Source organism: Lissotriton helveticus, chromosome 8, assembly GCF_964261635.1.
Source record: "Lissotriton helveticus chromosome 8, aLisHel1.1, whole genome shotgun sequence".
Classification (NCBI taxonomy): domain Eukaryota; kingdom Metazoa; phylum Chordata; class Amphibia; order Caudata; family Salamandridae; genus Lissotriton; species Lissotriton helveticus.
Genome location: NC_136069.1, coordinates 618,790,901 through 618,817,025, shown reverse-complemented (window position 1 = coordinate 618,817,025; position 26,125 = coordinate 618,790,901). Strand labels below are relative to the sequence as shown.

General features: G+C 47.4%; 1 protein-coding gene across 5 annotated transcripts in view; it reads left to right on the top strand.

Annotated features, from left to right (window-relative positions):
- The window catches only part of MYCBP2 (MYC binding protein 2), a 1,909,483-nt gene that overhangs the window by 498,381 nt on the left and 1,384,977 nt on the right, over positions 1 to 26,125 (top strand). The gene's annotated exons all lie outside the window — the stretch shown is intronic.

The following is a 26,125-nucleotide window of genomic DNA, read 5'->3' as shown; positions in this document are numbered from 1 at the left end:
GTATTCTAGACTTGCATCTGATCAAACAGCTTATGGAGACCGTGGACACTACTCTTATGACTAGAGGTAATTTAACAGTTTTATGATAATCTAAAGTGTCTAGATCTCTCTGTATAGCAGCACCCTACATGCATCCATCCAATTTGTAGGTGGTGAACCTGGATCCAAAAGCAGGGCCAATGCATCTGGGAGGATATCCAAGAAAAGGTCCTTACTTGATGAGATGCCCAGTCTTCCTGCTGCTGTAAAGATATTAATATTGCATCCATTATTGTAAGAAATTCCAAATTAATTGTATCCATAGGCTCAAACTGGTGTCTTCAAGGGTGTTAAGGACTAAGGCAAGATTCCCCGGTGGAAGCAAAAGTTTATTTGTGGCTTCTAATGAGGAATGTTCTGTACTGTAATTTCAAGACTAGACCTCCGCCTCTCAGTCCACCCTAGGACCCGGCAAAATGTCTTTCTTGCTTCCTGCCTGCTGAATGTGGAACTTTGAAACCAATAACCCACTGAAAAAAACAGTCATAAGAAATTGCAGGACTGATTGGAAGCTAGAAGAACATCTGTGTGTGAGATTTCCTTAGCTGTTGGATTGTGATAGCTAAATCTCTTGACACATTTTTTTTAAAACCCCACCCTCTCAGCATCAAGTAACAGTAGACAACGGACCCCTTAAGATATCCCAGACCTGGAGAGGAGGGGATTCGTTGGTACCTGCCACAGTGGTGTAGATGGCCAGCTCTCTAAGATAAGTAACTAACTTATATAAGGCCAAAGGGAGCACAACACCGGTCAATTCAGATTATTCTTCCTTGCTCCTCATCAATAGGCATGGGATCAGGAATAAAGGAGAAGATGCCTGAAGAAGTGCTCTTGCCTGCTGTAACTGTTACATCCATCCCCAAGTGTGAACGTCCAGGATCAAGTACAGAATTTGAGGTGTGGGAGGCTAGGTGAAGCCCACCGTTTAGTGCCCGCCATCTTACAGAAGGCATGCACTCTCCAATCAGGATAAGGGATTGTGCCCACCAGCACCCCAAGGGTATAGTCATCCTAAGATCAGTAGCCCATTGGCTACTGACCTCTCAAGACCCCTAAAACGCCCCCCTCAATACAGTATTCAGGGGGCGCCCTGAACTAAGACAGATTCCTGCAATTTAAGAACGACGAAAGACGCCCAGCAGAGGGGACTGCAGAGTAGAACTGACTTGACCCCAGCCTTACAGGCCCATCTGCAGTTTCCAGAGATCCTGCGCCAAAAGTCACCATGTCCTGCTGTCGGTGACCTCCAGAACCCCTGGGAGGACTGGCTGCTTTCAACAAAGACTGGATCTCCTGTGAACAGCCGCTCTGTTAAAAAGAAACAGCCAAGAAAGACTCTGCCCCGCTCAGGACAAAGAAATGGGACGCCTGGAACCACCCCTTCACCCGACGCCTATGGCCCAAATCCGGGTAGCCCACTGGTCTCAGCGAGGTCCCCCAGCACTCCAGAGTCAGAGTCCACCGTGGATTGACCCCTCCAGGTCTCTCCAACGTCGCCTGCAGCCTATGCACCAAGACCCCCACAACAACCACGAGTGGCCCGGTAAGGTGAAATCTGACCTCAAAAAACACCCTGGCATCTGGGCCGCCCTGCTGCTTGGAGAAGAGAAGCCGAGGTGCACCTACGTCCCCGAGCCTTCCAACTTACCTGCCCAGCTGTTGGTTCCTCCTGGTAGTCCTCCTGGACTGAGCCGTCAGCCAAAATCTTAAACCGGCAACTCCCATTGAAAACAGGGCACCTGATGCCAAAACAGCACCCTGTACCAGCCTCCCTACGCCGCTGCGGGTGCACCTTGTGTGCTAACTTGGATCCCCCTTTGCTCGGAGCCTAACACCAGGAGCTTTGCTCCCACAACCTTGTGACCTGCTCGTGAGAAGCCACCAACTGGAGTCCCCCTATCCCCCTTTGGATAACATTGGGCCTCAGCACCCGACCGTCCTAGTGCATCTGAGGGTGTTTTGAGAGTGCATCCTCGACCCTGGTGTGAGAAGTTGGCCTGGTATATGATGATCACTATTCTAGTGAGCACCTTGCACCAGTCCAAACACCCCTTATGGTGATGGTTGTAAAGTCAACCGTATAGACCAGCTATCCTAGTGGTAGCATGGACAAAGCAGTCTTAGGCTAAAACTTCAGAGAGCATGTGAAGCCAATTGTTTTACCAATTATAATCCCTTGAATACCAAATGAAAGGACACCACACAAGGTATATATCAAATATGTATGTATTTATTACTAACACAACCCCTCTGCACTCTTTATGAGGTCAGAGTTCGAGATACAGCACAAGTTACTCAATAAGCATACTAGAAGTTGCACAAATACAATTCTGCCCTAGGGGCCTCACCAACCATATACTAAAGAAGTGGTATAAGAACCACTTCAGGAAAGGTGAGTAGGCCTAGGGCACTGGAAATCGCCAGGGCCACACAGAACAACTAAGGGATTGGAAGTAGGAGACCCACAGGAGGCGTGTGCAGTGTCTAAACACACACGCGAGTTACCATAGAGTTCCAATGGGAACGTAAAAGTTACAAAGTAGTAGATTGCGGACACTTCCGGGTGGACTACGGGAGAACCCTGTCAAACTAAACACCTGGATAGTTGTTACCCACGGGAGCACCAGAGTACTCGAGTTACCTCACCCAGAGACGCCGGGTGCATAGGTGTTCTTTCGTGATTGATTGATTGAATAGAGATTTGTCAAGCGCAACTTTGCCCGAAGGCGTCAAGGCGCAGATGATGGAATAAAGCCAGGTACAGAAGTAGAGATACAGGGTATAGAGGCCTAAGAGTAGGCTTCAGTAAAGAGCAGAGTTTTGAAGCCCTTTCGAAAGAGAAGAAGAGATTCTTGGTCCCTGAGTTCCAAAGGGAGCTCGTTCCAGAGTCTAGGGGCGAAAGAGGAGAAAGCCTTACCTCCCCATCTCGCCTTAGCGACTCAGGGGACAGTCAACAAATTCTGGCCGGCAGAGCGCAAGGCTCTACCGGGGACATAGGTCGACACTAGAGTCCTGATGCCCTCAGCACCAGCACCATGAAGAGCCATGTGAGTGATGGTAAGGGTTTTGAATTTTATCCTGGCATATACCGGGAGCCAGTGGAGATTTCTCCTAATCCTGGTACCTGAGGAACGTCTGGGGGCATTGACGACAAACCTTGCTGCCGCGTTCTGGACGACCTGTAGACGATGGAGTCGTTTATTGCTCATGCCAAGATATAGGGCATTACAGTAGTCCAGTCGCGAGGAAAGTAGGGCAACTGCAACCAGTTTCCGGGCATCAGGAGAGAGGTAATGGGTGAGTTTTCTTAGTACCCTTAAAACCCCGCAGCAAGTTGAGACCGTTATGTTTACTTGCCTGTCAAAAGTGAGTGAGGTGTCAAAAATGACTCCCAGGTTGCGGGCGGCGGAAGAGGGCTGGGGACAAGTTCCCAGTGTCTGGGGCCACCAATCAGCTGACCAGATCTCCTTGTTCCCACCAAAGACCAGGATCTCCGTCTTTTCCCCGTTTAATTTAAGGAAGTTCGAGGCCCACCAGCCTGCCACTGCTTCCATACAATTTCGAAAGTTTAGGGCCGTGGTCTCAACAGAATGAGACAGAGAAACCATGATCTGGGTGTCATCGGCGTACGAGAGCACTTCCAGTCCAAAAGTTCTAACAAGCCTAGCGAGTGGGGCCACATAAACGTTGAAGAGTGTAGGACTCAAAGCGGAGCCCTGCGGGACCCCACACTGCAAAGGCATGGCATTGGAAAGGAAGTTACCCAGTTTGACCCTTTGCTCCCGATGGTTAAGGAAGGAAGTGAGCAGGCTCAGAGCCAGACCCTTCACCCCCGTCTCACTGAGGCGGGAGGTCAGAATGGTAGGGGACAGGGTGTCAAATGCTGCTGTAAGGTCGAGCAGGATCAGAAGAGTAGTCTGACCACTGTCGACCTTAGCGCGGATGTTGTTGACCACCACTGTGAGGGCTGACTCTGTGCCATGCGCCTTTCGGAAGCCATGCTGGGAGGGATCAAGCAGGCAAGTCTTATCCAGAAAGGCGCTAAGATGGTAATTCAGATGAGCCTCCAACATCTTAGCTGGAGAGGGAAGAAGGGAAACGGGACAAAAGTTCTTCAGAGTCCCGGGATCCAGGGAGGCCTTTTTTAAGAGGGGCTTAACGATGGCCGTCTTCCAGGAAGCTGGAAACTCACCGCTGGAGATGGCCCTGTTTATAACTTCCAGCAAAGGGGGAAGTAAAATGTCCCTGCAGTTTTTTAGGATTTTAAGGGGACAGGGATCAAGGGGAGATCCTGACTTAATCGAATCTAGGAGTTTATCTAGGGCCTCAATGGTGAGAAGGGGAAAATTGGAGCAGATGTCATTGGGAGCTGAGGTGTGGTCTAGGCTGGGAGGGGGAACATGAGTGAGGTTGTGAGTCTGGAGAGCAGTATAAATATCCAGGATTTTTGTATGTTCTTGAGAGGGAACAATGGGATCAGGATGTTGGAGAAGAGATAAGGTATCTACCACCTTAAAGAGGTCACCCGGGGAGGTGAGGGATGAGGTTAACTTGGAGAAATAGGTTTGTTTTTCGGCCAGCACCGCCGCTTTGTAGCTCTTAAGGAGATATTTATGCTTGATCCGTAGGTCGGCATCTGGCTGAGCTCTCCAGAGCCTTTCTTGCCTCCTACACTCCTGTCTCTGTAGTCTAAGAGATTCTGAGTACCAGGGCGCTGACAGGCGTTTCCTGGCACAATAGTGGGATTTAAGTGGGGCTAAGGTGTCCACGGCCGTAGAAATGGTGCTTGCGAGCTCACGGGCAGTGGTATCGATATCCTGAGAGGGAGAAGGCATAAAGTTGGCAATAAGAGGGCCAAGTGATTCATTGGTCAGGCCCCTATAGTTCCTCTTTAGAACCCAACAGTTCATGTCCGTGGAAGGGGCAGGAGGAGAGCCTGAGACAAAACCCAGAGGGACTGCTTTGTGATCCGACCAGGAGAGAGGCAAAGGAGAGCCAACCTCTAACCTGGGATCGTTAGTAAACACCCCATCTAAAATGTGGCCAGCAAAATGGGTAGGAGATAACACTCTTTGGGAGAGGCTGAGAGAAGCAAGTGAGTCAACAAGGGATGTAGTGTCGGCCGAGTTGAGATTTTCTAAATGAAAATTAAAATCTCCAAGAATAGTCAGGGAAGGCCTATTAATGAATGGTTCGATTACTTCAAGTAAGAGAGCGACAAACAGAGACCTAGAACCAGGGGGTCTATAAATAAGGATACCAGTAAAATGTTCTTTCGGGGAGGTGCTAAGGGAGAAGAAAAGAGCCTGAAAGGACTTCTGGGGAGAGGGGAGGGGCTCCATGCGACAGGTAAAAGAGTTCTTATATACGATGCCTATTCCACCCCCTCTGCGATCGTCTCTATCCTGTCGGGTCGGGTTTCGTTGCTGAATCCTATGGAGAGCTGCAGGAAGGTGCTGCAGGCGACCAGGAGGAAAGTGTCCGGGTGGATCCAAGGGTGGATCGGAGTCTAGAAGAACCTGAAAGCAGAGGGGACAGAGTCTGGGTCACTAGCCAGTGACCAGGAAGGCACTGTTTTTAAAGCCCTTAAAGGCCTGGGGCCTTCCTACCTATCTGACAAACTGCCAAAGAATAACCTCTCTCTGCCCCTCCTATCAGGATTCAAGCTCCTCCTGTGCACCTTGAGAATTAAAAAGGCTTGCATGGGTGGCATAGCATTTACTGACCTTGTCCCGACTCTCTGGAATGAACTCTCCCACCAAATACGCGATTGCCAGAGCCTTCCACATCTCAGGAAACTGTTAAAAACCCATCTCTACTGAGGCCCACTCGTTTGGCTGTAGCATGATGTCCCAGCGCGGGGATACCCCTTACGGGGTGATTCAGGCGCTATATAAATTACATAAATATCAAATTTCACTCATCAGAGGTCCCCAAGTTCATTCACAGGTGGACATGGTACCTTTGATGCACCACAGCCCCCTGATCCTTGGTCGGCCTATGACATTGACCCTCAAAGGGACACTGATCCTGACTTGTACCCTGCTAGGCCATGTCCTCCCGATGACACTACATCTTATCAGAGGCTCATAGGCAGGGCTGCAAATTATCATCCGGTACCACTTCATAAGGAGCCTATAGAGGAGGATTTCCACTTCGAAACCCTTTCCACAACACATAGGCCAATACAATATCTCCCTATGCTTAAGGGTATGCTCCTAGATACCAGCAATATTGTTAAAGGCCCTGTGCAAGCCCTTACATCACTGCCAGGGTCGATGATAAATATATATATGTATATATAAAGCCTCGCCCTCTGACCCTATTTCTATCATAGGACAAATTTTACCTGACACCCTGGTTGTCTCCAATGCTCGTGAGAGGGCTAATTCCCTGGCTGCGAGTGGTGCTCGACCTCCTGTCAAGGGGAGTGTGCTTATTGATGCTTCTGGCAAGACAGTAACAGCGCAGTCTGCCAATCACTGCTGTATTGTTAATATCATGGGGTTATTGGCCAGATAAGATTGTGCCCACTGGGACGAAATGGAGGAACTCCTCCAACACTTCCTAGAGCAGCAAAAAAAGAGAGCAGGAGCTTGGGGCTGAGGGCATGCTTCTCTCCAACACGTCCATTCAGTGCACCCTAGACTCCGCAGACGCTGCTGCCAGGGCCATTAACAATAGTGTTTTGTTGCGCCACCACAACAGAGCCTCTCAAATGTCCCCTTTGATAAAGAACACCTTTTTGACCCACAAGTTGGCAAGGCTCTTGAGAAAATGAAAAAGGACACAAAGTTGCAAAACCTTGGGTGCACTAAAACACCAAGTCCACGTGTCTCCTTTCGACGCTCCTCCTATAGGGCGGGTGCAAAAATATCTTCCGATGCCTCTTCATACCACCGAGGCCAGAGTCACCACTCCTCTCCCTGAGGCTACTACAGGGGCACATGCAGTGGCAACAACTCAAAGGGTCGAAGCAAAGGTGCTTCCCAAAGTGGTTCTGTACCTGCCACAAAGCTGTGGCTCCCTTCTCCTTCCCCCGATCATTCCACTCCTGTTGGGGACAACTGCAACAGTATCCCCCCACTTGTATGTATGTATGTATACTTGTTAAGCGCAACTGCAAACCCAAAGGGTATCCTGGAGCTGTGACCATAACAATCCATCAGGTGTAATACACTACATTGCTCTTGGAAAGAGATGGGTTTTAAGATCCTTCTTGAAGGAAGTCAGATCTTGCCTACTACTCATCGACAGAGGTAAGGTGTTCCACAATTTGGCGGCCGCAAAGCTGAAGGCACGGCCGCCCATCCTCACTCTGTTAATCTTAGGGACCATCACCAAGAACGCCGAAGAAGACCTCAAGGGTCTAGCGGCTTGGTACCAGGAGAAAATATTTTTAAGCAGCGTTGGTCCCAGTCCATGCAAAGCCCTGAAGACAAGGCATGAGGCCTTAAAAAAAATCTGCTGCTGGACAGGTAGCCAGTGGAGATCAGAGAGTGCTGCCGATGACGATGCAGAACGTGGGCGAGATAAACCCAATTTGGCTGCCATATTTTGAATCCTCTAACTTTGATACCAGGATATTGGGAACCCCCAGAAGCAGTGCGTTGCAGTAGTCTAACCTACTGAGGATGGTACTACGCACCACTTCTGCCCTGGCTCCTAGAGGAAGTAACGGCAAGATTTTTCGTAAGGCTCGAAGCAAGCCCATACAAGTCGCCGTGGTCCTGTTGACAGAGGCGTCAAGCTGCAGGCTAGGCTCAAACAAGACCCCTAAGTTGCGAGCCGACTCGGCCGCGGTCACCGTACCCAAGATAGAGGCTGGCCAAAAATCGTCCGGCAGCGGGCGAGGAAGCCAATCCAAGGAGCAGTGAAGAACTCGGTTTTCGACCCGTTGAATTGAAGCGAGTTGAGTCGTAGCCATTCTGCTGTTGCCGACATGCACCGGTGAAAGGTGTCCCTCGAGACTGTCTCTTTGCCCTCAAATGAAAAAATCAGTTGAGTGTCATCGGCATAGTTGATGACTGATATGCCGAATGACTTTATCAAACTTATTAGGGGTCGGAGGTATAGGTTGAAGAGAATCGGACTGATCGCTGACCCCTGAGGTACACCTTGATTCACCTGACGCACGGCTGGTCGAAACGGTGGCAACGCCACGGCTTGCTGTCTGTTGCAGAGATAGGATGTTAACCAGCTTAAAGCCAAGCCGGTTACACCTGCTCTCCGAAGGCGGCCCAGTTAAACCGCGTGGTCCACCGCGTCGAACGCGGCCGACATGTCAAGCAGCACTAAGAATGCTGCCTTACCCATGTCGACACGCGTTCGTAGATCATCCAACACGGCGACCAAAGCGGTCTCAGTGCCATGGGCCGGCCTAAAGCCGAATTGGGCTACATCCAGACAAGAGTTGATTTCAAGGAAGTTGGATAAGGCTCTTGTGACCAGCTTCTCTATGATTTTTATCGGGAATGGTATAAGCGAGATGGGCCTGTAATTGGCCGGACATAGAGGGTCCAAAGAAGCCTTTTTTAGCTAAGGTGTTACTACTGCCATCTTCCAACTGTCTGGGACTGAAGCTGTAGCCAGCGACTGACAGCAGATGGTGTAAAGTGGAGGAAACAGCTCTGCCTGGAATGACTTCCAGATCTTATGTGGCATTGGGTCAAGTGGTGAACCCGAGGAAACTCAATTGGCCAGTACGCAAAATTCCTCCAAAGAGGGGATGGGAAAACAGGACAGCTGAGGTTGCCCTTCCTTGTCGTCGACCCACTCAGAATCCGAAGAACAGAGAGATTCTGAGGAGAGAGGCAGTAACGGGCCAGGCTGACCGGAAGCCAAAAGTCCATTCAAAATTGTCCTGATTTTCTCCTCAAACGCAGAGGCCAGAGAATCGCACAGTTCCTGAGAGGCCGGAATAGCTGGTACTGCGCAGGCTGGGTTAGCTAGATTATTAACCAGCTTAAAAAGAGTCTGCGACTTATTAGAAGCCTTAGCCAAGGTGTCTTCCAGAAACTTAGCTTTGCCATCCTTAAATGGGCTTTATATTCCTGCAAGACCTCTTTATAGGCCGCCCTATCTGATTCCCTGTATCCTCTCCTCCAAGCACGCTCTGCCTGTTTACAGCAAAGTTTCTGCTGGCTAAGATCGCTAGTAAACCAGGCATTGGCTCTCATGGGTTTGTCCCTCACCCTCCGTAAGGGGACCAATTCATCTAGTGATGTCAAGATCTGCTGGCAAAGGGCAGCATAGCTCTTATCCACACTGTCCCCCACATAGAAAGCGCTAGGCAGTAATGTGGGTAGACTCGACCCCCTTAGTAGGCGGGGCCATTGCCTGCTGAGTTTGAACCTGCCCGGACCATTTATGCTTAGCGGTCCTCCAGGCAAGGAGATGGACATGAGAATCAGTGCGTGATCGGTCCAACATTGATCTATGACCTCATTAACTACAACCAGCTCTTTGTCAGCAAATACCAAATCCAAAGTGTGCCCCTTAGCGTGAGTAGGTGACGGCACAAGCTGCTCTAGTTGTACATTGCTACACGCTTTGCAAAGTTCTCTAAAAGCCAGATCTTGAGGGCCGGTGGGCCATAAATTAAAATCGCCCAACACTATGAATCTAGCATGGGAGTTTGATAGGTCATAGATCAAGTCGACCAATTGCTGGGAGGCCGAGGCAGTCAGGGAAGGCTGTCTATAACAAAGAAGACCTGCTACCAAAGTACCACCCTGGGCCGTTAAGGAGAAGCCCATGAGCTCAATCTTGGCAATCCATACCATCGTATCAGTGGGTGATGGACATTATCTAACATTGTTATTGTATGGAGCTCATCATCACACCTCCAAGCATTCCATCTCGCACTCACAGTATCTCTCTGGAACACCAAACATTAGTCAAACAGGAAGTTCAAGCTCTTTTACTCAAAGGAGCTATAGAACCTGTTTCTCTACAACATCAGGGGTATACTCCCTGTACTTCCGAAATCCCAAGAAGGGCGAATCTCTGCAGCCAATCTTAGATCTATGGCCCTTAAATCATTACATCCTGTCAGAACATTTCCATATAATCCTACTTCTCCAGCAAGGTGACTTTCTGTCAGCCCTAGACTTAAAGGACCCTTTCTTTTACATTCCAATACATCCAGCACATCGCAAATACCTAAGGTTTGTGATAGCAGGCAAACATTACCAATTCAAAGCCTCCTATTCGGAGTGACTACTGCACCTCGAGTATTCACCAAATGCCTTGCAGTGGTAGAAGCACATTTACGCAGACAAAACATATATGTCTTCCCATATCTCGATGACTGGCTTATTAAAGCCAGTACTCTTCCTCTAAGTCAACAACACACTCAAAATACCATAAATCTACTCCATCAGCTAGACTTCCCCATCAATTTCCCAAAATTTGATTTTAAGCCTATGCAAGTTCAACTGTACCTGGGACCATCCTAAACACACAGTTGGCATTAGCATTTCCCAATGCAACAAGAATCCCACATTTCCTAACTCTACTACCACTCTTCCAATCCAATCAACAGTTGACCGTCAGAACTATCATGCGCCTATTGAGTATGATTGATATACAAGAAAAAAAGCAGAGGAACCAATATTACAACAATTTTGTAATGGAGTTCATTCAATTACTCCAGCCTATCGGGTCTTAATACCAACGAATTAGAGTTTGAATAAATCTGTAACAAATCTCATTCAAATGTCATTCTTGTCGCAACTGTATTTAATTATTTATATCATATTTGGTTGTGACTGTTCATTTTCTTTTACACATATTCTCCATTATCTTTACACATATTCATCAAGCCAATTTACATAAACATCATACATATATACAACATACACAAACAATCTACATCATTCCCTCGACCCCATTTCTTATCAAAAGCCAGTGTCCGTCTCTCCATTATTCTATTGCGGTCCACTGTGAGGTAACTCTCCTGTACAAGTGAGAGTAACACAGTTCCACCCCACATATTCCTTATATTTGTACAGAATTAAGTATATGCCACTTTAGTGATCCTTGGGTTCCTCCTTTTCTGATGGTCTACGCGTTTTGACCCCTTTATTTGGTTCTCTTCAGGACGGGGTTGTAAGGAAAACACACCAGTATACTGTGGGCTTGACAAAAACCAATCTGTACAGACGCTCCTAGTACAGGCTGCTGTATTTACTTTCAAAATGTACTCCGAATAAATCCCGATGTCCGAAATTAAGGCGCTCGGTGGATTACAGGAGCCGCCTTCGCGGTTGTGAACCGCTGCAGGCGTGGAGACGCAAGGCTCTTGCAACATGCAGAGTTTCTGACCAAGGAATTACCCGGTGACACGCCTCTACGCCCACCGCTTGTGGAACGCTGCGGTTGAGGCGTAATTCACTGAGCTCCTTAATTTCAGACATCAGGATTTATTCGGAATACATGTACTACATGACACAACTGAAGACGTTCGCAAAAGTAAACCGCTTTTTTGCCCCCTCAGAAAGGATAGCCCAGATCCAATATTGGGCATTGCCAGGTGTATAGCTAAATGCATTCAAACATGTTATGTTAAAGCCAAAAGGACTGTTCGAGGCATGTGGGCTGCTAAATTCATATCTAGTGCATAGATCGCCGCCTAGTGTTGAGTCCGGATGATTGCACATTGTTGTCCTGGAAGAGTCTTCGAAGTATCACGAGATAGGTGGCTCCTCCCCTGGACTACAGTGCGCATGGGCATCGGCTCCATCCCTAGATTGTTTTTTTCCGCCATTGGGTTCGGATGTGATTTCGACGCCTCCTTGTCGGAATCGAAAAAATAACTTCCTTAAGGCCAAAAGGCCTTCGATACTCGCGTCGGTATTGTTGCGAACGGTCCCGAGCATCGTCCGACTCTTCGTGTCGGACTTCTGGGGAGTTGCTACTCTTCGGACATCGAGGCCCTGTACTCGCAGCGAGACACCGACGAAATCATCATGGAACGGAGTCCGTTCAAGCGCTGCCCCGTGTGTGGGTCCAAGTACCCACACATCGACGTGCATCCAGTTTGTAATAAATGTCTCTCGCCGGATCACGACGAGGGCAACTGCATGGCCTGCTCCAAATTCAGGTCAAAGAAGACACTCAAGCATCGGCGCGCGGCGCGCCTCGAAGCCTTGCACGCAGCACCGGCACCCGACGACATATTCGACGACCCCGCAGAAGACTGCCAAAGCCATCATCTTCAAATTTCACCACCATCAACGGAGGTCGAGGCCGATCCTGAAGAATACATCGATGGACAGAGCCAAGACCTTGAATACGTCGATGAGGTAGGGGACGACGAAGAAGTCTATGGGGCCGCGGAAGATAGCTCAGAGGAAGAGCTATGCCCCGAAAGTTACTCGACTCAGGCTCAGGTCACGGGATCGCCACTCGGCCTTACCCACGACCCTGCACCGATATCCCCAGCCCCGCCTTCGGGCCTGGCCACGGATACACCGGAGGAGCCGTTGTTGCGCGTATCGAAACTGAAACCGCAACCAGTACAGTCGACAACATCTAAGATGGCCGACGTCACGCCTAAACCGAAACCGAAACCTACGGCCTCGACAACATCTAAGATGGTCGAAGACACGTCGAAACCGAAACCGAAACAAACGGCTTCGACGACATCTAAGACGGCCGACGTCCCGTCCAAACTTACGAAGCCGGCGAAGAAGGCCGTCGAGTCACCGGCGCCACACGCGGTGGCCAAGGACACGTCCTCGAAGAAGGTAGTCCATCACGTCTCGACGTCTGGGGTGTCAACCTCCAAACAGACGGTCGAAGCAAAGGCCACTAAAGGCCCAGATCCGAAAGCCGGAGCCACTACTCCTCGGCACAAAGACACCGGATCTGCGTCGGCGCCTAAGACAGCTGCAGGGCAGCGAACCGTTGGAGTCGAGGATTCATCGGTGCCTTCTTCTGCCACGCCGAAGGCCTCCAAAGCGGACGAACATGAAGCGTCGGTCGTCAAACCCTCGGCTTCATTTACAAAACAGGTCACCGAGTCGCTCAAGAGGATTCGGGAGAAAGCCCTCCCGTCGACAAAGACTGCGCCATCGGATCCGAAACCGATGGAGCCACCTGCCAAGAAGTCGACAAAACTTATCTACACACTACCACCAAAGGTGCCACCAAAGGCGTTTGCACCCCAAACGGTGCCGAAGACCTCGGGGACTTCGGATTCCACGTCCAGTGCTATTTTGCCTCGACACACAGCATCTGAGGACGAATGTGAGCATTACATCGATGCCCACACAGGGAAGATGACACTTTATAAGAGAAAGATCAGTTCCCAGCCACTGGAGTCTTTTGTAATTCCACTGAAAAGGAAAAGGCAAACACAGGACATACCTGCCCTTGTTGAACCTCTGCAACCTCCCCCAAGGAGGAGTCCAACCCCTTCCCCCACCCAATCAGGGGGTGAGGATGAAGACCAAGATGAACAATACAACTTCCCTACTGGCAATGACCCTGATGTGAATGAGGACTCATATGACGACGCTGGGGACCAGGGAAGTCATCAGGTGGTGCAAGACCCACAAGGTTTTGGGGCACGTACCTCACCAACTGAGGGTTCAGCAGCTTTCAATGCTTTAATTGAGAGGGCAGCTGCAAATCATAATGTAGATATGCATGCTGACCCAGTGGAAGAGGATTTCCTGTTTGACACTTTCTCTGTCTCCGAAAGAACAGTCAAAACACTTCCTATGTTGAAAGGTGTCCTTAAACATGCGCCAGAGATCTTTAAAGAACCTACAAGGGCGAGAGTGGTAAACCCACGAATAGAAAAAAAGTACAGACCTGCACCTGGGGACCCTGCCTATATTCGGGGACAGTTGCCTCTGGATTCATTGGTGGTCGCGAATGCCTGCAAGAGGGCAAACTCCCAAACAACTGGTGAAGCTCCTCCCCCAGACAAGGAGTCGAAAGTGCTTGAGGCATCTGGCAAGAGGGTCGCTGCGCAGGCTGCTAATGTATGGCATATCGCAAACACACAGGCACTGTTAGCGTGTTACGATAGGGCGCATTACGACACCCTAGAACAGCTCCTTCAACATCTGCCTGATGAGTATAAAGAAGCTGGCGAAATGCTCATGCAAGAGGGAAAGCTTATATCAAACGCTGCAATAAAATGCGCACTTAATGTAGCGGACACAGCGGCTAGAGGAATTAACACTAGCGTCATGCTAAGGCGCCAAGCCTGGCTTCGTATATCTGGATTTAAGCCTGACATCCAAACTACAATCCTCAACCAGCCCGTCAATCCTGACAGACTGTTTGGCCCAGATGTAGACACCACACTTGAAAAAATTAAAAAGGACAACGAAACTGCTAAGTCCATGGGGGCACTTCAATCACAACAGTTCAGGGGCAACACTTTTCGTCGCTCAGGAGCGCGTAGTGTTACCAGAGGACACATGGGACAACAATCACAATTCACTAAAGGTGGTGCGCAATCCTCGTATCCCAAGCAAGGTAGAGGGGGTTACCGAGGTAACAGTGCCAAAGGCAGGGGCAGAGGGAACACCAACTCCCGTTCCTCTGCCGCAAACAAACAGTGACTCCCTGTCACTGCCCCCCGACCATCCAACACCTGTTGGGGGAAGACTCCAGCAGTTCCTGCCAGTCTGGTCGTCCATCACCACGGACAGGTGGGTGAGAAAACTAATCCAGTACGGTTATTGTTTGGAGTTAACATCCACTCCTCCCAACATTCCCCCAAGACACCGTCCTATGTCGGCAGAGCACTTGCACTTATTGCAGCAGGAAGTGCTAGTAATGCTGCAAAAAGGAGCAATCGAACTCGTGCCAGTGGAGGAGGAAGGAACAGGGGTCTATTCCCTGTACTTCCTCATCCCAAAAAAGGACGGATCCCTCAGACCCATTCTGGATCTACGCCCTCTCAACATGTATATACTGTCAGAACATTTTCACATGCTAACACTGCAACAGATACTTCCCCTTCTAAACCAAGGGGACTTCCTGGCAACCTTAGACCTCAAGGATGCTTACTTCCACATCCCACTCCACCCGTCCCACAGAAAATACCTCAGGTTTACCATTCACAACAAGCACTATCAGTTCAAAGTGCTACCCTTCGGAGTGACTACTGCCCCCAGAGTGTTTACGAAGTGTCTGGCGGCGGTGGCGGCGCACCTCAGGAGACAGAACATACATGTATACCCGTACCTCGACGACTGGCTCGTGCAAGCAAAGTCGGAAAGACAGTGCGCCTCACACATGTCCCACACTATTCAACTCCTTCACAGTCTGGGGTTCTCGCTGAATTACCCAAAGTCGCACCTTCAACCAGCCCATGTGCGGCAGTATCTGGGCGCGACAAACACCCTGACGGCTATGGCTCAGCCAAACACAGTCAGAATCAACAGCATTCTGTCACTGATCCAAAGATTCAGACCGCAACACTCCCTGCCAGCGAGAGTGTTCATGCAGTTGATAGGCATGATGGCCTCCTGCATCTTCATAGTCCCGCACGCAAGGTTGCACATGCGCCCCCTCCAAGAATGCCTGGCAAATCAATGGACACAGGCTCAGGGACAACTGACAGACCTAGTGTTGGTGACCGGTCAAGCATACAACTCTCTGCATTGGTGGAATCCACACAACCTTTGCAAGGGACGACCGTTCCAAGAGCCTGTGCCACAGATTGTCCTAACAACGGACGCATCTCTCCAGGGGTGGGGAGCGCATGTGCTACACTACACGGTGCAGGGACTGTGGTCAACCCAGCAACAACGATTGCACATCAACTACCTGGAATTGATGGCAATCTTCATGGCGCTCAAGTCCTTCAAAGTACATTTGTGCAACAAGGTCGTGTTGATCCGGACGGACAACATGACAGCCATGTACTACATCCAAAAGCAGGGAGGTACTCACTCGCCACAGCTGTCTCATCTAGCTCAGAGCATGTGGAAGTGGGCCATTCAGAGGAACATCTTCCTCATGGCAGAACACCTCCCGGGCAAGGACAATCAGATGGCGGATCTGCTCAGCAGGTACAGCCATCAAATGCACGAGTGGGAGATACATCCATCAGTGCTCCACCCGTACTTCCAGCAGTGGGGTCATCCGGAGATAGACCTATTTGCCACAAGGGAAAACGCAAAATGCCAAAGCCTTGCCGCCAGGTTCCCTCACCCAGAATCGCAAGGGAATGCGATATGGATGAACTGGTCAGGCAAATTTGCGTACGCTTTTCCCCCAGCGCCTCTCATTCCGCTGGTGGCAAGAAAGCTAAAGCAACACTCGATGACTCTCATCCTGGTTGCTCCAACATGGGCACGCCAACCATGGTACACCACGTTTCTAGAACTTTCCGTGGTACCGCATCAAAGGCTACATCTCACATCCAGGCTCTTGACGCAGAACCATGGCGACATTCAGCATCCAGATCCGCAACAGCTCAATCTGGCGATCTGGCTCCTGAGGTCTTAGAATTTGGCTACCTCAACCTGCCTCCAGAATGCATGGACATCATTCGGGAGGCAAGAAAGCCCACAACCAGAGCTTGCTATGTGGCGAAATGGAAGCGGTTTGTCATCTACTGTACTGACAACAATATCAACCCGCTAGATGCATCCATTCCTAACATCATCTGCTATTTGTTACATCTTTACAAATGCAATCTGGCGTACGCTTCCATTCGGATACATTTATCCGCCATAGCGGCTTATCTCCAAAATAGGCAGCACCTCTCCGTTTTCAGGGTGCCTGCCATTAAAGCCTTCCTGGAGGGACTGAAGCGAGTCATTCCTCCGAGAACACCACCAGCTCCAGTGTGGAACCTCAATGTGGTCCTCACGAGGCTGATGGGTCCGCCCTTCGAGCCACTGCACTCCTGCGAAATTCAATTTCGTACATGGAAAGTGGCTTTCCTCATTGCTATTACATCGCTTAGGCGCGTTAGTGAGCTGCAGGCGCTCACAATCCAAGAGCCTTTCATCCAGATACATTCAAACAGGGTGGTGCTACGCACTAACCCCAAATTCCTTCCTAAGGTGGTGTCACAGTTTCATATCAATCAAACTATTGACCTACCCGCATTCTTCCAAAACCCACAAACGGTAGCTGAGCGAATGCTCCATACACTGGACGTTAGGAGGGCGTTGATGTACTACATTGACAGAACACAACACTTCAGGAAAACACAACAACTTTTTGTTGCCTTCTCAGCACAGCACAAAGGCAACCCCATTTCCAAAGCGGGAATAGCCAGATGGATTGTTAAGTGCATCCAAATCTGTTATCAAAAAGCTAAGCGCACTTTAACAATACCCCCAAGGGCGCACTCCACACGCAAGTTGGGGGCGTCCATGGCTTTCCTGGGGAACATTCCTTTAGAGGACATTTGCAGAGCAGCCACATGGGTCACACCGCACACATTTACCAAACATTACTGTGTGGACGTGCATTCCAAGCAGCAAGCAGCTGTAGGGCAGGCTGTTCTCAAGACACTTTTTCAAGCTTCTGCAGCTGGCACGGGCAACCGCCCTTAATGGAGGGACTGCTATGTATTCTATGCACTAGATATGAATTTAGCAGCCCACATGCCTCGAACTGAATATGCTACTTACCAGTATGCATCTGTTCTTGGCATGTAGGGCTGCTAACATTCATATCGCCCTCCCTCCTCCCCGGTGCCCATAGCGGCTGCAGACACTATCTTGCATTCATCATTAGCATGGACATCCTTTACACTATTTCACTCCATCTCTGCCACAATGGCTAAAAACAATCTGGGGATGGAGCCGATGCCCATGCGCACTGTAGTCCAGGGGAGGAGCCACCTATCTCGTGATACTTCGAAGACTCTTCCAGGACAACAATGTGCAATCATCCGGACGCAACACTAGGCGGCGATCTATGCACTAGATATGAATGTTAGCAGCCCTACATGCCAAGAACAGATGCATACTGGTAAGTAGCATATTCATTACCTACACCCACTACAGCACATTCTACTTGCAAAATAGGGGTTTCATAGGCTTTCCTGGGCAATATCCCACGAGCTGATATATGTAAAACTTCGACATGGTCTACACCACACATTTCCACTAAGCATTATATTATTGTGTGATGTTCTAGCACACCTGTAGGAAAGTGGGTTTCTTTTGCAGTTACCCCCCCCCCCCCCCACACTTTTTGCAACACTACTGATGCACTTTCACTTGATGTGCCCTGGGTCCTTGCCATTCAGGTTCCCAGAGCCTGTGTTCTTTCCCCAAAACTAACCCAATTGGCATCTCTGGCCACAGGTAAGCTCCTGGTAAATGGTACCACAGGTACCCAGTGAACTGTGACGACCTCTAAGGGCTGCAGCACTTACTGTGCCACCCTTAGAGGCCCTGTACCTTTACACACACACACTGCCTTTGCAGGCTGCATGTTTTGGTGCAGAACAAAGTGAAGAGTCGACATGGCACACAACCCACTGCCTTGGCATAGATCAGTCACCCCTCTAGCTGGGTGCCCTATGCCAGTGGTGAGTGTACAGGTGCATGAGCCCTGTACCCCTACAGTGTCTAAGTATGTTCTTAGACATTGTAAGCGCAGTGCTGTCATTTAAGAGCATATGGTGCTGGAAGCTTGTCATTACGAACTCCACAGCACCATAATGGCTACACTGAAAATGGGAAGTTTGGTATCAAACCTCTCAGCACATTAAACCCACACTGATGCCAATGTGAGATTTAATGTCAAAGTCAAAGATAGCTTTATTCGATTTCATAAAAAAATCATATAAGCACAATGTAAAAACATACAAATTTAAAAATTCAGTTATAATTAAATACAAAATAGATTATATATAAAAAGTACAGGCAGATGTTATAAAAATGTGCAAATGAAAGCAATGAGTACTAGGGCTTTCTCTATAGTGCATATAAATACATCAGTCCAGATTAATTTACATCAATACATTACAAATCAATTACGCACGAATTGCTGTTAACAGTGCGAAAATTCATTCAACCTATAGAAGATCTACATCTAATAATGAATTTTAAGAACTTAGATACAGCACTTATGGTCATTTCATCCTGAAGCAAAAGGATCTTAAAAAGGGCCGGTCTACACTGTCTTAAGCCCCAAAGCTTTAACAGAGGAATTAAATATATTTTTCTTCCCTACCAAAAAAAATTTCAAAAAAAGAATGCAATGAATTGTAGACTGCACAGAATGGTTATCGCATGGACACTTAATTAGGTTTTTGGACCAGTCATTTATTGCTGGAAAGGTGACCATCCTAAAATAGATACCCATTCTCAACCGTGCAAAAAGCATTCTATCATAGCTGGCCAACTCGGGGGACAGATAAAGCTGCAAGCCAGGATCCTGCAATAGTGAATGGTGATGCAGAACAGAGGCCTTCTTCCCCTCAATGGACCAACGTTGGTCAACCAAAAAGACGAAGCATCGTTCCTTAATCATTTTTTTGGATATGGAAGATAGAGATACGGGCGTATTGTAAAATTCCGGATGCCCTATGTTTATTAGGGTTCAAAATAAGCTTTATTCGATATTTTGCAAAGAAATATCATATAAGCGTACATTATTATACAATGTTTTAAAAACAAGATGATGAAAGCCGAACAAAGAAACACATAGAATTCCAATTTAAAATTCCTCAATAGCTTAGGCAATGGTTAAAACACGCTGTTAAAAAAAACAATAAAAAACAGCATTTTAAAAACAGCATTTAAAAACCACAAATGTTATCACCAGTATCATTCTAGGGATTTCCTAAATTTGATCAATAATTTTAAAAACTGTTCCATGGTAGAGATCACCTCCCGGTCTTCAAGTTCTTGCAGACGCTCGAAGGCGATTTTGCAGGACCTAATACCCCATCTCTTTAACAGGGGTAACACAAGGGCTTTCCGCAGAGACACATAATATTTACAAAAAAGAATAGTGTGGATATTAGTTTGGATTGACATTTCATCACAGGGACAGGGGCAAAGAATCTGAGTCCAATCGTTACATGTAGGAAAAGTTACAAGACGGTAAAAAGAACCCAGTCTAAATCTGGTAAGCAACATCCTCGAGTAGCATGAAAAATCTGAAGAGAGGTATAATTGTAGTCCCTTACGGGATGTCACCCTTTGATATGCCTGGACATTTTTAAGATGTTTTTGCTTATTCCATCTAGTTGTTTCCAGGTGGGCCATTAGGGTCTCTCTTAGGGTTTTTCTTGAGATGTTTTCCAGAAGCGAAGGATCTGTAAACCACTCTGGATGCCCAATCTCTGCAAAACATTTTTTGACATAAATCAGCCATTTGGATTGGTTGACGGTTTTAGCCCCTTCCAATTTTTGAATGTCTAGTATCACTTCTCTGTTCAAGGCGGTCTCAGGGGTAGTCCAGATTTTGTGCCAGAGAAGGAGAGGCTCAGATTTAATAATGTCTGATATATACGGCAAGTCCAATTCAATGTGCATCATGTACACGGAGGTTGCTTTTGTGGTGGCCAGAAGATATCTTACAAATTGATTTTCCACTATCTGTAACGATAAGATATGTTTATCTATTCCCCAAAGTCCAGCCCCATAGGTGGCAGTGGAGGCGCATTTTGCTTTGTATATGGTTATTAGTTGTTTCACAGGCCTCCCCCCTATTTTTCCTGCAAAATCTCGGAGTCCACCAATGGCTCTAACAAAAGCAAGTTTCCTCTTCTCTATTGCCGATTTCCATGTTAATTTTTTGTGTAAACAAATGCCCAGGTATGTGAATGCCTCCACTGTCTCGAGTCTTTCACCCTCAATGAACACGGGGCAAGGGATTTTTTTATGCCTTTTGTTGCATAGCATTGTGTGCGTTTTTCCTATGTTCACTTTCAGGCCCCTATCGTTCATGAACACTGTGAATGCAGAAACAGCTTTTTGTAGGCCCACTCTGGTCTGAGAGAGAATAGCCGCATCGTCTGCATATAGCAGAATTGGTATAGATTGACCGCCTATTTTTGGGAAATCACACTCGATGTTTTTGAGATGTTCGCCGATAGCGTTTATATAGAGGGAGAAAAGCAGGGGTGCTAAGATGCACCCCTGCCTAACCCCTCTATTGATGTTAAAGCGTGGCGAGCACTCTCCCTTGAGGCCAAATCTGACTCTGGCACCGGCATTTCTGTACAGGGCCTTAATAAAAAGGAGAATTGATGGATCTATCCCCAGTTGTTTTAAAATGTCCCATAATTGGTCATGAAGCACGCAGTCGAATGCTGAAGTTAAATCTATGTACGTTATGTACAGGCTTCGCTTTTTAGTATCGACGTATTTGGACATGATGAGATGTAAATTGAGGGTCTGTTCTATGGTTCCTCTGCCTGACCGAAAACCATATTGCAAGTTCGACAGTATGTTCTTGTCTTCTGTCCAATTAGTTATTCGTTTCAGGATGATGCGTCCGACAATTTTCATTAGGGTATCGAGCAGGGATATTGGTCTATAGCACGATGGCAAGTGCCTATCTCCTTTTTTAAAGATTGGTATTACTATTGCCTCAGCCCATGATGGTAAAAGATCAAAAGTATTTATGGAGTTTAAAACAGAAGTCAATAGGGGGGCCCAAAATTCTATTTCTGCCCTGTACACATCTGCCGGAATGCCATCCGGTCCCGGTGCCTTCCCAGGGGGTGTTTCCCTAATGGCCAATTCAACCTCCTGATACGAGAATACAATTTTACAAGGACTCTCAGGAGACGAATTTAAGATTGGTGGTAAAATGGAATCTGATATAGAGGTATTTGAGCAAGTAGGTTTACTATATAGTTTTTGAAAATGGGCCGCCCACGCCTCGCCAGTTATTGCCATGTCCAAACACCTATCAGGCAATACTACCCACGGCAGGGGAGTATTGATAAGTTTCCAAAAGGCTGACAGGTCCCCAATTTCAGATATTGTCACCAAATTCTGCCATGCTTCCATTTTCAGTGCCCTTTTTCTATTTTTAATAACTAGGCGATAATGTGTTCTGGCCTGTCGAATTTCTGGAAGTGGTTTGGGTGTGACACGCAACAAATTCTTTAGAGATTTTAAGGCCATGGAACATTTCTTATCAAACCACCCTTTGTGTACAATAGGTCCGGATTTGAACTGGCGCGTCAATAATACTTTTAGTGTAGCCTGAATTTTGATAAAAGCTTTACAGATGTCATTGGGGTTATCGTTGTTAGAAAGACAGATGTGAATCTCCTCCCTCCTCTTGGTGACTAGGTTTTTGAGAAGATTAAATGGATTAATTTTATTCCATTTAACAGTGTAACCGTTTGTGGCTCCAATTTGAATTGGTTGATCATATCTTACCTCTAAGCTTTTTTGATCCGTCGATTGAGAGAGAAACTCAACAGATATAGACAAAGGATAGTGGTCACTGTGAGGGTGGTTGAGGGTGTCCCAGCCTGATATTAATGAAGCATGATTTTTTGAGAAGAGTATAAAGTCTATGATAGAGTTCGTTCCTCTGCCATGAAAGGTTGTTTTAAGAGATCTTGGGATGTGAAGAAGCTCATTTGCAAATTGTAAATTGAGAGAGGTCACGAAATTATTAAGCAGATCCCCTGATTTTTTGTGTTGGAAATGATTGAAAATAGCAACGGAAGAGTCCAGTTCATATGACTCATAGATGTCACAGGCATCTCTCGTTGTGTTGGGGCAAATGTGACAATTAAAATCGCCCATGAAAAGTATTGCACACTCTCCTCCAGAGGTAGCTTTGTTCTTAAAAACGGCTTGTTGTATGTTGTCCAGTGCTTTCTCTAACTGTTCCACGGTCAAGTTGTTGTAAAAGTTAACAATTATCAGAAAGAGAGACGGGGCAATATCCATGACAATTACTTGGAATGAGTCCCTAAGTAACGTTTTTCTGATCCTGTGGGCAACTGCTACACTAATATACATACAAAGTCCCCCTTTGTGTCTGCCCTGTTTACTCATAGACGCTGGTGAATGAAATGTTTGAAAACCCTGTAAATGGATAGGAGAAATCACCCAAGTTTCCTGAAAGCACAGGATGGAGTACTGATTAACCACCCTTATCCAGTCTGATAATGTAATTTTTGAGGAAAGTCCCGCCAGGTTCCAAGAGAGGAAATGTAAATAGGAAGTTTTATTCCTATACCCCATGTCTGACGAGGAAATGTTGTTAGTGGGTTTTGGGCCTAAACATAGTGCACCTTTAATTTTACCCCTTTCAATAGATTTTTCTCTATTACTAGCTCTGTTTACAGATAGGTTTTTGTCAAGCCCATCAACCGAATCCTCCTTAGTGGCGTTGAGGTGGTCAGAAGATCTTACAGCATACATACTACCCTGGTTTTCTTCTCTGCTTTGAAAGAGTCACTCTACATCATCAAGACCATAGAGTGGCTCATAAAAGTTATGGCAGGGAAAGTTCCAGGACGAATTTATAAAAGGGGAAGGTTGAGCATATCCCACAGGGTTATATCGTGGTGTGGGCAATTGCCTATAATCAGTGAAAGGGAAAGATGTCTGGTCCCTTGCTCGGTACTTGGTGGGATATTTATCATAAAATGGTCTTCTAGGCTGTGCCAATGTGGAATTATCATAAGAAATTTTTGATTGATGTGGCTTAGGCTGCATTAGTGATTCAGGGTAAAAGTAAGCCAGAGGTTTAGGCGATATTGGACCCCTGCTAAACCCAGAAAACCAATCCGTGATATGTGTAATGACCCTTGGGTCTTTAAATGTGACGATTACAACGTCTCCATCAATATCCTTAGGGCGGATTCCGACCCAATTTGTTCTTCTTACCATTATTATATCGCCATTTATGTGGGGAGGTAGGGGTCTGTTCTCACGGAGCCAGAAAATCACCTTGTTTTTTAGGCTATGGTGATTTTCATAACCTCCTTTAGCAGATAATGGTAATGGTAAGACCCCCGTTAATACTATAACGTTTTGTGATGCCGCGGGGGGTAGGTCAGCATACCTTTCACGTGGACGTTTTTCATATTGTATGGCGAATTTATTTTTTTCTAGTATGGGCTGGGAATTGCCCATTTTTGCCGAAGCCATAAGGGAGTTTATTTGAAGCGTTTGCTCCTGAGTATTAGGAGGTGCTTTTGGGAGGGGAACTGGATTTTGTTTTAATGCCACCTTATTAATTGGATTTGACGATTGGGTTTTTTGTTGATCAGAAGGGGTCATATCGTTTTTGGAGTTTTGAACCACGGTCTTTTGTTCTTTATTAGTCGTTTTTCCTGCAGCTATCAGAGAAATGGGCTGTGTTATGGGCATGGAGGTTTTTAAAGTACTCTGAGTTTTATCACCATTTTTAAGGCTCGAAGGGGCTTCTTGGGCCCTTTTACCAGACTGATTTTGAGTCTGGGTTCCTAAAAAGGTGTCCAACTGAGTGCCTATTCTCTTCACTCTCTCGAGGATTGGTATTAATAGTGCCTTGATAAGGTGTTCCATTGCATCCACAAAGTCTTTAATTGTAGGGGGGACACTAGAAGTCAGTGTGTCCCGTGGTAAAATTGGATGGTCCCTCTACTATCTGTAACAGTTCTTTAGTTAATTGATCCTCAGCCGATATGTGGGGTTTAGGAAACCTTTTTACTGGGGCTCTTTTTCGTCGTTTTTTGGGAGGAGATCGGATGATAGCCTGTTTCTTTTTGGATGGATATATGGCGGGTAAGGATTTGTCTGGCCTTAATACGACGGGTAATGGTTGAAACATAGTTAACTTTTGTGTGACCAGGGGGGACGGGACTACTATGATGTCCGATGAAACAAACTCTGCAATCTTTGGCAAGTTTTGAGTGACCAGGTCAATAAGATCAATAGTTGCAGTGGTTGTGTTATTAGCCAATTGTAAAGGAGATGGAGTAGATGTGCCATTTTTCGGGGGAAAATAAGATTGAAACAATAAAGGAACGTTATCTGTATTCATTAGGTCCCCGTCAACGTTTTCCAGGGACAAATTTAAAGGGAGAGGCTCAGGGGTAGGTGTCAGACAGGGATCTAGAATGGTGTTTTTAAGTTGCTCTATGGATTGTCGCCGCGCGATGCGGCGCTCAGCCAGAGCCAGATCTCTATCTTGTTCGCCAATTGCTTTAGAAAAGAATTTATCCAATGGTCCCAAGATTGAGCTCCCTTCAACAGTTTTGTGGCCTTCAGTTCCCGATTTAGACATCGTCACTAACCGGAAAGGTGTATTACCGTGCAGGACACCTAATGGAGTAGGCCCAGCCCGGCCTTGTCAGGCCTTTGAGGGCCGTAGAGGGCCCGCCCTTTGCCCGGGCTTCGCTCCGTGCGCCGACCCGCGCGCGTCCCGCGTCGCGGTAGGGTGGATGATGTTAATATACGTATCGCCGGTGGGCGTGTCCGTGGGCGTGTCGCCTGGGGGAAGAGGAACCAGCTGGTCAGTGTAGGGATTGCTGGTCCTCGCAGTCCCCCAGGTTAAGCGGGTAGTTCTTTCCTTGCCTCAGACCCTGTGGACTCCAGCTGGGAGCGCTAGACAGAGCGTGCCGACCGCAGCTCTCGCTCACACCAGCGAGTCCTCGGGGAGGCAGCACCTGGCAGCAAACAGAGAAAGTCGATCCGTCCTCTCAGAACAGTGGTGATTCAGCGGAAGCAAACAGCCAAGGAGAGTGAGTGTTTATTAGGAATTCCTTGACATAAGAAAGCCACTGTATGTTTTTAGACCCCTCATGTCGCATGCAGTCTATAATAATCGCCCTATTAAGATCAGTTTCAGTAGAGGTCCAGATCTTATGCCAAAGCAACACAGGGCTAATCCTGATTATATCAGAAATGTATGCCATGGCAAGTTCCATGTGACAAGCATAAGTTGAAGTAGATCTGGGGACAGCTAACAAGTATCTAAGGAAGCTGTTTTCCTTCAGCTGGATTTCCTGGCAATCTGAGATACCCCAGATGCCAGCCCCGTAAGTGGCAGTCGACACGCATTTAGCTTTATAAATATCGAGCAAAATGCCTGCAGGCCTACCTCCGAGCTTATTAGCAAACTGTATAAGAGCCTCAATAGCACGTGAGAAAGCTAAACACCTAGTAGT